The sequence below is a fragment of the Myotis yumanensis genome, unplaced genomic scaffold (assembly GCF_028538775.1).
Source record: "Myotis yumanensis isolate MYYU_CA2020_CCGP unplaced genomic scaffold, mMyoYum1.0.hap1 SCAF_13, whole genome shotgun sequence".
Lineage (NCBI taxonomy): Eukaryota > Metazoa > Chordata > Mammalia > Chiroptera > Vespertilionidae > Myotis > Myotis yumanensis.
Window position 1 is genome coordinate 51,696,070 of NW_027223764.1, and position 12,224 is coordinate 51,708,293.

Here is a 12,224-nt window from a genome sequence, read left to right on the forward strand (position 1 = left end):
TGAAACTGCACCAGATACCTTTGTTTACCACTTCTTGGTTAAAAATTGCAACTCAGGGGAATAAGAAATTTACATAATAAATCCCCTGGTGATTTCTTTTTTAAATTGAGTCTGGTGTATATGTGGATTAACTTGAAAAAATGGGACAAAGAATCAGGGTGCCTATGTCTGGCTCTGTCATCAAAAAGCTGTGTGAATTTGTCCATGCCTGCTCGATCATATTGATATGAAAGAATGTCGATAGCGTATGTTGAGTGCAAAAGGTGAAACAGAATATAAGTTATACTCTAATCATGAGCATCTCATTATTCAAGTCCCTAACGTTAGGAAAATGTGTATAGAAGTAAATCTTTATAACATGAAAGTATTCATTAATGCACTAAATACTTACAAAATCAGCCTCCACTCAATCATCCATCTCTACTTAACTTTTCCACTCATACATCATGTTTGTGTAAATCATCTCTAAGTGATTTCCAAATGTTGCACTTGACAATACAATGTAAATGTAAGGTGAATAAATCACAGAATGGAATTGCAACTCTTCCAATATGTGTAATTTTTCATGGATCCTTGTTAGTAATCTTGGAAAATTACTCAAATCACACCCAAATCTAGCAATCAAGTATTAGAAGGAAGGAAGGAAGGAAAGAGGGAAAAAAACACAAAAAATAACAGGTTTGGCACTGTAACAACAATAAAAAAGATTAAACAAAGCCTTGGGCAAACTGTGGTACTACTGACTGGTTTTGTTGGTTTGTTTACCTATGGGCACTTTAAGATCCCTTGAAAATGGCAAATGTGAAGTGAAGGTTACATCCCATGCAATTATATTTTTAAAGAAAATAAAAAATATATCAGGACTTTATTCTTTGTTCATTCATAGATTTAGTACTTGGGACAATTTAAATCTATATTTTAGAAGTGTAAAAAAATGCATAGTTGCATACATAGTTTCATCTTCCCAATGTTTTTCTTTTTCTTTAAATGAAATTGTGCTACCTGTTTTAAATGTTTTCATTTTTAAAGGCCCGGTATTAATTATATTCAAATAAGGATGATCTTGATCTCCTGTATAGAAATATACATACACCATACACACATATGCAGATTTCCAAAGGAGCCAACACACACATTTTCTGGCTTTTCCCCATTCAAGTCCAGAGTCAATCCCACTTCTTCCTCATCTCCAACATGGGAATGCAAGTACAGTGCACTGGAGACAGATAGATGAGGAGGCACAGTCACCATTTCACAGGGCACTAGGAATTCCTAGCTATGCTTAAGTATGTAAAAATAGAAGCAAGAGGAGCCAGTGCTGCGGGAATTCATGGAGTTACACTCTGAGTGAATTTTTAGTGATTCAGACTCAAAGACTGCATCCTTTGATTAAATGGCAAGGATAATTGGCCTGTGATGTGAACAGCATGGGACAGGGAAAAGGATGAGAGTGTAATCTGAAACCTGGAGAACAAAGAAATTGACCTGCTGAATATGTTTTCATCATTGAGGGTATATATGTATATATATATATATATATATATATATATATATATATATATATTTCTTATTTAATTTCAGAGAAGAAGGGAAAGGGAGAGAGAGATAGAAACATCAATGATGAGAGAGAATCATCTATCGGCTGCCTTCTGCTCTACTGGGGATCTAGCTGGCACCCCAGGTATATGCCCTTGACCAGAAATGAATCCGGGACCCTGCAGTCTGCAGGCCTACACTCTAGTCAGTGAGCCAAACCAGCTAGGGCTTGAGGGCATTCTTGAGATAATAAGGAGAACACACTGTGTTAATTTCTAATATAGTAAAATCTACCAAGTTCTCACTTTCCATTGTGTGAGCAAATAATTAGTATATCACATTTTGGACATTGTAACTGATCTAAAGGAAATATTATTGGAATATTATTTTAGATTTCCAGCCATGCCAGGGGACCCAGCCTTGCCTAATGCAGGCAGGATTCTGGTGCCAGAAGGGCATGAACAAGGGTTATTTCTTTCCAGGTTGATTCTGACAGTCCTGGGTCCAAATCTCCAAATATTCATTCTAGTATGTACTAGTCATATGACTAGAGTATGCCACTTAATCTCACTATAAAATGGATCAATAAGAGCTCTTTATTATTTGAAGATTAGAGTGATATATATATATATATATATATATATATATATATAATATTTAGCATATTACAAGTGCTTGTAGTATTATTTTTATTAGACCCAGGAAAAATGTGAGTTTAAGAGCAGATCAGCAACAAGAAATGTGTTAGTGAAACCCAGTATGGTTCTTTTGAAAAATATTTTAAAGTTTTTAAATTACAGTTGATGTATATTATATAGTTTCAAATGTACAATGACATGATTAGACATTTATATAACTTGCAAAGTGTTCACCTGGATAAATCTAGTACCCATCTGACACCATATATAGTTACTAAAGGCCTGGTGCAGGGATTCATGCGCTGGTGGTGTCCCTCAGCCTGGTCTGTGGGAATCAGGCAGAAACTGGCTCTCCAACATCCCCTGAGGGTCCCAGATTGCGAGAGGGCAGTTCTCGGGTGATGCACCCCAGAATTGGGATCCCTCCTCTCTGGTTCTGGGTGCGTCACCTGAGAACCGCAGCTGCCAAGTCATCGCAGCTCGGCAGCTCCTGCATTGAGCATCTGATCCCTGGTGGTCAGTGCACATCATAGCTACCAGTCGGACTGTTAAATGGTTGCTTAGGCTTTTATATATGTAGATTACAATATTATTATGCTCCCTATGCTGTACTTTGTATCCCCATGACTATTCTGTTGCTACCAATTTGTACTTCTAAATCCCTTCACCTTTTTCATCCATCTCCCAAACTCTCTCCCATCTGGCAACCTTCAAAATGTTCTCCGTATCTAAGAATCTGTTTCTGTTCTGCTTGTTTATTTATTTATTTATTTATTTATTTATTTACTTGTTTGTTTATTTATTTATTTTTAATTCCACATATAAATGAAATCATTTGGCATTTATTTTTCTTTGGCTGACTTTTATTTCACTCAGTATAATACCCTTTAGGTCCATCTGTGTTGTTGCAGATGGCAAGATTTCATTCTTTTTTATGGTTGAATAATATTCCGTTGAATCATATAGTACTTCTTTATGTATTCATCCATTGATACACACAGGTTCCTTACATATCTTGGCTACATTAAATAACTATTGACGTGGTGCAAAAATTCATGCACATTGAAAGGAAATTAATTAGAAGAAATATTTTAATATCGCTATTCACCCTTTCTCTATAATAGAAGTGTCAACCAAATTCAAGATTGACAACACGTGGCACCAGTGAGAGCTTTATATGCATGAGTCAACTTAGCCTTTTATAGACATAGAATAAACTTGCTTAATTGGATCTGCTTTTTGATTTAGCTAAACTTTATCCAGCTCAGTAAAGCACCCCAACTTCTCTTTCAGGTAAATGTCAGCAACACAGCAGTAAATATCAACATGAAGCAGATTATTATTGTAGATCATGCAGGGAGAACAAAGGGTAAAATATTTAACTGCAGTGGTGTTTGACTATATTCTGCTCAGTGAGAAAACCTGAAGTCATTTCAAGGTCCACCATTTCTTACTTTTTTTCAGTTGGGTCAAGTTTCTAAACTTTCTAAATCTCTGTTTTCTGGCTAATGAAAAAAAAATAGGATTCCACCGAGTCTCCTATCTACCTACTTCAGGACTTCTGTGAGGATCAAATGAGATGAGGCACGGGAAAATGCTTCACAGACATTTGGTTACAGTGTAAAGTGTTTCCACCTGGCTATAAAGCAAGTTATGTTCCTGGGCTGAAAAAACTCCAAGGAGGCTAGTCACTAGGGAGAGGAAGTCGGACGTTGCTATGTGACATCACTACCCTGATGGTCGGACACTTAGCATATTAGCCTTTTATATACATAAATGATGCTATGAACATATGAATTTATATGCCTTTTGGATTTACTAATAGTATTTGGGTTTCTTCGGATCAATACTTAGAAGTCGAATTGCTGGAACCTGTATATCTTCCAATCTGAAGTGAGTCTCTTATAGATAGCATATGTAAGAGTCTTGTTTTGTTGTCCATTCAGCCACTGTATGTCTTTTGATTGGAGCATTTAACCCATTTGTATTTAAAGTAACCATTGATAGATACACATTTTTTATTATTTATATTTTTATGATTCTTTTTCTTCTTCTTCTTCTTCTGATTAAAGAAGACCATTTAGCACTCCTTGTAATACTTGTTTGGTGGTGATGAACTCCTTTAGTTTTTTTGGTTTTGTTTATTTTTAAATATTTTATTGGGTTTTTTAGACAGAAGAAGGTAGAGGGATATATAAAGATAAACATAGATGCGAAAGCAGAACATCAATCAGCTAACTCCTGCACTCAACCTTCCAGGGATTGAGCCCACAACCTAGGCATGTGCCCTGACTGGGAAACAAATCGGCACTCTTCAGTGCATGGGATGACGCCCAACCAACAGAGCCACACCAGCCAGGGCTTTGTTTTTGTTCTTGTCTGGGAAGAGCTTTATCTGTCTTTCCATCCTAAACAATGTTTTTTCTGTTATACATTTTTGCTTTACATCACTTTGAATATTTCTTGCCACTCTCTTCTGGCCTGCAAAGTTTCTGCTGAGAAATCAGCTGACAGTCTTATGGGAATTCCCATGTAGGTAACTAACTGCTTTTCTCCTGCTGCTTTTAAGATTCTCTCTTTGTCTTTGACCTTTTGCATTTCAATTATGATGTGTCCTGGTGTAGGCCTCTTTGGATTCATCTTGTTTGGGACTCTCTGTGTTTCCTGGATTGTATGTCTATTTCTTTTTCTAGAGAAGTTTTACATCATTATATTTTTTAATTGGTTTATAATTTCTTGTTCTCTTTCTCTTTTCCTTCTGGCATCCCCATGATGGGAATGTTGGGATGATTGAAGTGTTTCTGAGAGGCTCCTTGTAGTGGCTTCATATTTATTTATTTATTTTTATTTTTTCCTTTCTGATATTCCGATTGGGTGTTTTCTACTTCTTTTTCTCCTAAATGTCTGATTTGATCCTCTGCTTCCTCCTTCATCTACTCTACTTTTAATTCCCTGTAATGCATTCTTCAAATCTGAATGGTTCTTTTTTGTTTTTTCTATCTCCATTTTTATGTTTTCTATCTCTTTGTTGAAATTTTCACTAAGTTCCTCTGCTCTTCTTTAAGTTAATTGAGCATCTTTCTTATAACAGTGTTTTGAACTCTGCATCTAGTACACTGGTTGTCTCCATTTTGTTTAGTTATTTTTTAGAATTTTGCTCTGTTCTTTCATTTGGGACATGTTTGTTTGTCTCCTCATTTTGGCTGATTTCCTGTGTCTGATTCTATGCCTTAGGTTGAACTGATATAGCTCCTGGCCTTGGTAGAGTGGCCTTATGTAGTAAACATCATGTAGGGCCCAGTGGCATAGCTTCCCTAGTCACATGGGCATGGTGCTTTAGGTGAACAACTACCCTGTATAGGCTGTGTGCACCCTCCTGTTGTAGTAGAGCCTGGGTTGTTATTGGCATGTCAATGGGAGAGAATTACCCTTAAGCTTACCTGCTGTGAGGACTGGCTGGCACTAATCACCATGGAGGATCTGCTATGCAGGGGCTGAACCCATGGAGCAGAACTCACTCCAGAGACTTCAAGTACCAAACAGGTCCACCCCTTAAGTGTGTCAGTTGTGGAGGTGGCTGGGTGATGCATCAGTGTAGTCTGAAGCTGCCTACCAGGTGCCTCCTGGGAAGTTCATGTCAAGGTCAGCCACCATCTATGCCCTGCCCTGAATCACTCGGCATGAGCTACAAAGCAACATGCAGGTAGCTGCTATTTGTGTTGGATTTGCAGGTATCTGGGAGAGGCCAAGCTGTGAACCAAGACCAGCTGCTGCTAGTGCCAACATTGGGCAGTTTAGTAAGAGGTACAGGGTATGTAGAGGCCAAATGCTGCTTGTTTGAGAGATTTTAGGAAGGTTGGCTGCATGAACCAAGATAGGTTGTTTGTATGAAAACACCACTGGAAAGGACTTGTGTGGGCCTGCAAGTGGGTAGGGTGGGTTCTCAGGGAATCACCAGGGTGGAGCAAGCAATGTTAGGTTGATGAAGATTCATATATGGCACCTGCCTGCCGGCACTGTTGGAGGGAGGGCTCAACAAAGGAACAATGGCCCCTGCCAGCACTTCTGTCTGGCAGAAATCTTCCCCCTCAACCCTTGTCTGATGCCAGAAAATTCAGTTCCTCCCCGAATGTCTCTGGTGTTTTTTTAAGCTGCTGCCCAGCACTAGAACTCAGAAGGAGTGAATCCAAGTAAGTCTGTGTGTGGGGGTCCTTTAAGAGGAATTTCAGGACTCCAGCAGCCCCCATCTGCCTAGGCCACAATCACTGCTTATTTTCACAGAAAGAAGTTATGGGTATTTTTCTTCCTGGCACTGAAACCCAGGGCTGGTGAGCCTGGTATGGGGCTGGGACCCCTAGCTCTTCATGGGGGACTTCTGTATCCTAGATATCCCCCTGCTTTTAAACCACAATTCATGAGTAGGCTTTCCTATTTCCACTCTTCCTACCCATCTTGATGTGGCTTCTTTTCTATACCCTCAGTTATAGGACTTCTGTTCAGCTAGATTTCAGGTGTTTCTCAATGATGGTCATTTAGTTGTAATTTTGATGTGCTTGTTTGAGGTTCGTAGTACTGAGTTAGCCTACACCACCATCTTGACTGTGAGCCAGACAGAGCAGTGAGACTTTTACAGGAAATACAGGCATATTGCATTAAAAAAAATTAAAGAACTTTATTGATTTTAGAGAGAGGAAGGAAGAGGGAGAAAGAGAGAATCACACATTGCACACACCCCAACCAGAGGTCAAATACACAACGTGGATATGTGCCCTGACTAGGAATTGAACCTGCCACCTGTGATGCTCCAACCAACGGAGCCATACCAGCCAGGGCAGCAGATTGATTTTCAAAATAGAGAATATTTCACTTAATTCCCTTTGCATAGGTTCCTCTGTCTGGGCTCCTGTTATATTAAATTCTAAAATAGCTATTATCACTATTTGTTACAAAGCTGATGCAGAATAATTGAGCATATCCCTAGAGAAATTACACAAACAAATTCCCTAATTCTGCAGAATTATTCCAAGAGGCTGGAAGGGGATTCCACAAGCTCCTATACTTTCTCATCAATGTTAGACTATTAGTGTTTTGCTCAGCTATATCTGTGACATCAATGGAGTTAATAATGGAGTTGCCTGGGTGACAGTAATAGAAAAACATGTCATTTTCCAATGCAGTGAATTCCTCAATGTTGATAGGAAAAGCCAATAACACTCGGCAGTTTCTACCACTTTTCTATTTTTTTTGCATAGAAATGTTCCAAGAGAGGATAGGTTAGAAGAGACAGAGGCCCAGTGCGGAGTAGATATGGAACAAACAAAAGGAGATAGGGATTATGTTGCTGGGAGCTCCAAAGCAAGGTTTCTCTCAACTAAAGAAATTCCCCCAGAGACAAACCAGAATGCAAATAATCTGTGCGAAAATCCACCAGTACTGTGAGTTATCTTAGAGTGGGGACTGTATCTAATTCAATTATGATATAGGCACCTGGCATAGTGCTTGTCATATTGAAAAACCTAAACATGTTCTATTTGTCCTTTTTTTAAGGCTGGAGAAACAAATGAAAGAGTAAATCAACTTTATTAAAAATTTAATAATTGTTTATTTTTGTGCATAATTTAACCCATTGTCCACCTCTGGTGAATACTCATTCCCAGAACGTTGGAGCCATCCAATGAGAAAGCATCTGAAGCCAGAGCAGACCTCAGAATGGTCATAGTATCCGTCAGCCCTGCCAAAGGGCCCAGTGATGTTAGTTTTGTGCCACATCTGCCCAGCCCTTGACGCCAAGATTCAATTCTTCTCTGGTATTTCCATGTCCTCAATTAGGTCTGCTTCTTTCCTTTGTATCCAGTGCCTTTGATAAGGGAACAAAAGCGACAAAAGGCAATGGAAAGCATACAGCTTATAAGGTAGTGTTTGCCTGGTGTTACATCCCCATTGCATGTACCTCTCTACAATGTCTGTTACTCCAATTTTTAAAAAATATATTTTATTGATTTTTTACAGAGAGAGAAAGGGAGAGGGATAGAGAGTTAGAAACACTGATGAGAGAGAAACATCAATTCAGCTGCCTCCTGCACACTCCCTACTGGGGATGTGCCCACAACCATGGTACATGCCCTTGACCGGAATCGAACCTGGGACCCTTCAGTCCGCAGGCTGGCGCTCTATCCACTGAGCCAAACCAGTTAGGGCTGTTACTCCAATTTTTATTTGTGTTTTAGGTCCTCATTCCTACAAACATTTGCTTCCTTGGTTTGTCATTTAAATTAACTGAAATGCAGATGTAATAAAAGTGCAATTATGCCGACCCAACGTTAGGGTTGTTAGGCCCATGTAATACCTATGGAAATACCACTGTATTAGCCAGAAATTGGACCAGCATATTATGAAGAAGCTGTGCAAGGCCACCATTCCAGGATTCTAACATTCTGTTTCAGAAAACAGGGACCCAACCAGAGTTACTTCAGTCAGACGCTGTAGAAATATAAAGGAAGTATATTTCCATACTAGGGGCTAATTAGCACGAGACACTTGATTCAACCCAAATCTGGGACATAGCTGAAAATAATAAATGCAAATATTACATTTTGAAACCTTCTTTTTGTTGCTATGAAAACTCCAAAGTCAATTATCTTTAGAAATCCATTAAATATCCCAAGTTATAATATCTGCCTTAGATAACACATTATATATTGCTTAAATCACAATTTGAACTGCCCACACACAGTGACACCCATGAGATTAAAATACAGTGTTTTTGGAAGCAGTTAGTATATAATGATAAATGTAGTTGCCTTAGAATGCTTCCTAAAGAGAGAAATAGAAAGTGTTTGAAATGCCATTTTAAGTAATAGAAATAAACTCCTTGAAATAAAGCTGCTTTCTCAAGTACTATTTTTAACATTTGTTACACGCATTTTGTATTTTTTTAAAAAATCTGACATTCAATGGGTATGAGGTAACTTCTAAACTCTCTCATTCTCTGTTGGAGGGAAAAAAAGTCTTTATAATAGGAGGCAACTCTGTGGTAGTATGAAGTGAGTAACAGAAACTGGTAACAGAAACTTTGTTGAAAGCAAATTTCTTTTTGTGATTTTTCCCTTAGTTGGTTATTCATTGGACTAGTCAGTGGTCGGCAAACTGCGGCTCAGCAAACCACGGCTCACGAGCCACATGCGGCTCTTTGGCCCCTTATGTGTGGCTCTTCCACAAAATACCGACTCTGTGCATGGGCCACGAAGTTTCAATCGTACTGTACGTGCGTGCCCGCATGTGGTATTTTGTGGAAGAGCCACACTGAAGGGGCCAAAGAGCCGCAAGTGGCTCTCGAGCCGTGGTTTGCCGACCACGGGACTAGGTGATGCTAAATAGTCTAAGGTTTTTGCTTTTGTTTTCATTAAAAATGTTGTACTTTATTTTTTAAAAGTACAGATACAGAAAGCCACCCGAAACAAGTTTGTAGCTTAATGAATGGTTTCAAGGCAAATACCCTGGTAAGAAATAACCCTGCCTGTCACCCGAAAAGCTCTGCCCCATCTGCCTCATTTCAAGCACACTCCCCTCTCTCCCCATACAGACCGGGGATGTCTGTGATTGCTTCCTTGATGCTCTTGTAGTTGTATCATTCTTGTGTGCATCCCTGCACATTAATCTTGTCTAAATGGCTCTATTAAAAATTTTTTAATATCTTTAAAATCCACAGTTCCTTTCACCCACCACTATTTATTTATTATTTATTTATTTATTTATTTATTTATTTATTTAGTTAGTTAGTTGATAAGCTTTATTTGTTCAGCATTCTTAACTGTAAAAGGAGACTTTTCAGGACTTTGGGGAGCATTATGTTAGAGCTATAAATGGGCCTGAACCAAAGCTTGATTTGTTCAGGCCCGTTTGAAGGATACCATAGTCTGGAAGCTGGGACGTTGCTTCTGATTACCCTCAGCTTGTACCACGTTAGTAAGACTGTGGTTGGAGATGCGTTTCTTCAAGAGGCACATGCAGACTGGCTTTGATCTTTAATGTCAGCAGCTATGGATGCTTAATGCCGAGGTCCGTTAAGTAGTTGAGGGGTGAAAATGTTGATATTCAAATTCTATATTTCTTTACATAAGAATTAAATAATTCTCTAAAGGATCACGTGCCCTAATCTCCTATTTGGTCACCCAGGGTATTGACTATATAGGAAAGACAGGAGGGAAGCTTAATAACTTCTCTTTATTTACTAGTTTTCTAGATAAGGGACTTTTTTTCTGTCTTCTTGCAAAGATGACCATTAGAAAATGTCACCATGACCTCAAGGACTTAAACTTATTGTCAGGTTTTAACTTATTACCTTTATGAACTGTGCAGAAGATAAACGCACCCCATCTTTGAGGCTGGTATTTTTTATTGAAAAATACATACTGACTGGCGTTGATTAATTAGTGACTCCTTTGAGTACTTTATAGCTCTAGCATAATGCTCCCAAACGTCCTGAAAAGTCTCCTTTTACAGTGGAGAAAGCTGAGGCATGAAACGTTTATGTAATTTGTACAAATTCCCTCGGCGGGAAGCAATAAAGCAATGGAAATCAAGGCGATTTCCTCAGGTTTTTAAACATTGTCTCCTACAGCAAAACATTCAGGTGAGTTAGCAAATATACCTGTATGTGACTAGTTCCAAGTTGTCTGTGTGTCTCATAAGGGACAAAGCCCCCTCTCTCGCCTTGGGCCAGATGCCTTTTGAAGCAGTGCTGTCCCTGCCACGGTGTGATCACTATCTGATGATAAGGGAAGCTGTGCACCACCATGTGCCTGAATGTCACAGCCCCTGGTGTCCCAGGTGGCGGATCTTTTACATCAGCCTTTTAGGGGAAAGAAGAGGGTCTGCCTAGCCACAAGCACGGTGCTTCAGCAGTGATGCACATCCAGACAGGAAGTCAGGAATCTTTCTAAACACGGATGAAGACTGCTGTGCACAGGTAAGTGTCCGCCTGCAGTCCTGGTATCTCAGTGTCTCGTTTTCCTTTCGGGTGCATTTAATTATTGTACTTTCTACAAACTTTCATCATTTTCTTCTTTTTACTAAAGAAAAAAAAATAGGAAGGCACGTTCTAAGATTCACACGGGAGAAAGAGGTGTGGTAAAAGGCTTTATCTAGGTGGTACATTCCCTGGCTTCCACAGTCCCCTGGCCCTTAAGCCAGTCTGGCCAGGTGCAGCTGGGCTTCCAGTGGAGCCAAAGGAGGGCCAGGGTCCAGAGCTCAGTTCCGTGTCACAGCCGGGTCCGGCTTAGCATCCAAGCTCCTGACAGTTCACTCGTCCATTGTGTGGAGCCAATGGCCATGAGCCACGTGGGCGGGGAGTGCATCCCCTGTGCAGGAGTCACCGGATTGCAGGCAAGCAGGTGAGAGAGCACGGCTCCTTCGTTTAAATATTCAGGTTTCTCAGCTTGCAGTGGCCAAACCCATCCTGGCCTCTGACTCGCTCCCAGATGTGATTGACAGACAGGTGGCATCCTCCTGTGTCACTCAGACTTTACTGGGCATGCTCTAAACTGCCTTTGTCCAGGCCCTTCCCCCATGGGTCAGCGGGGAACAGAGTTGGAGAGTGTTAAATGCAGCTTTTTGGCAAAGCTGTATACTAAATGGCATGGCTCTATTATCTAATCTCCCCTTTATTCCTTTCCTGTTAAATAATAACCAGACTACTACAACGGTATCAGTAAGACTCCCCTCCAAACACTCACACTGTTTTCTGGTAAGTTGAGTGTATGTTATAAGATCAATCACATACGTATCTACTTTTCACTCTTCTCTCATTGACCAGAAACACCCCACTGTCCCCTTTAGTGGTACAGTACATCTGTATCCATTGTGTGCGCCTGAATTGCAAATCGCCTCTATAAACAGAAGCGTTTGATGGAGAGAATGTTGAATGCTAAATTCTGCACTTACCTGTTATGGACATCGGGAGTGTTAGCAGCATTCTTGAAGGTATTTTTGGTGGGGTGAGAAGTAAAAGCATGCAGTCTTTCATGTTCTCATAGAACTGCATAGATAGCC

At 39.8% G+C, this 12,224-nt stretch overlaps 1 protein-coding gene across 4 annotated transcripts in view; it reads left to right on the forward strand.

The window, feature by feature from the left end:
- NRG3 (neuregulin 3) overlaps positions 1-12,224 on the forward strand; it is a 1,067,761-nt gene that overhangs the window by 630,376 nt on the left and 425,161 nt on the right. The gene's annotated exons all lie outside the window — the stretch shown is intronic.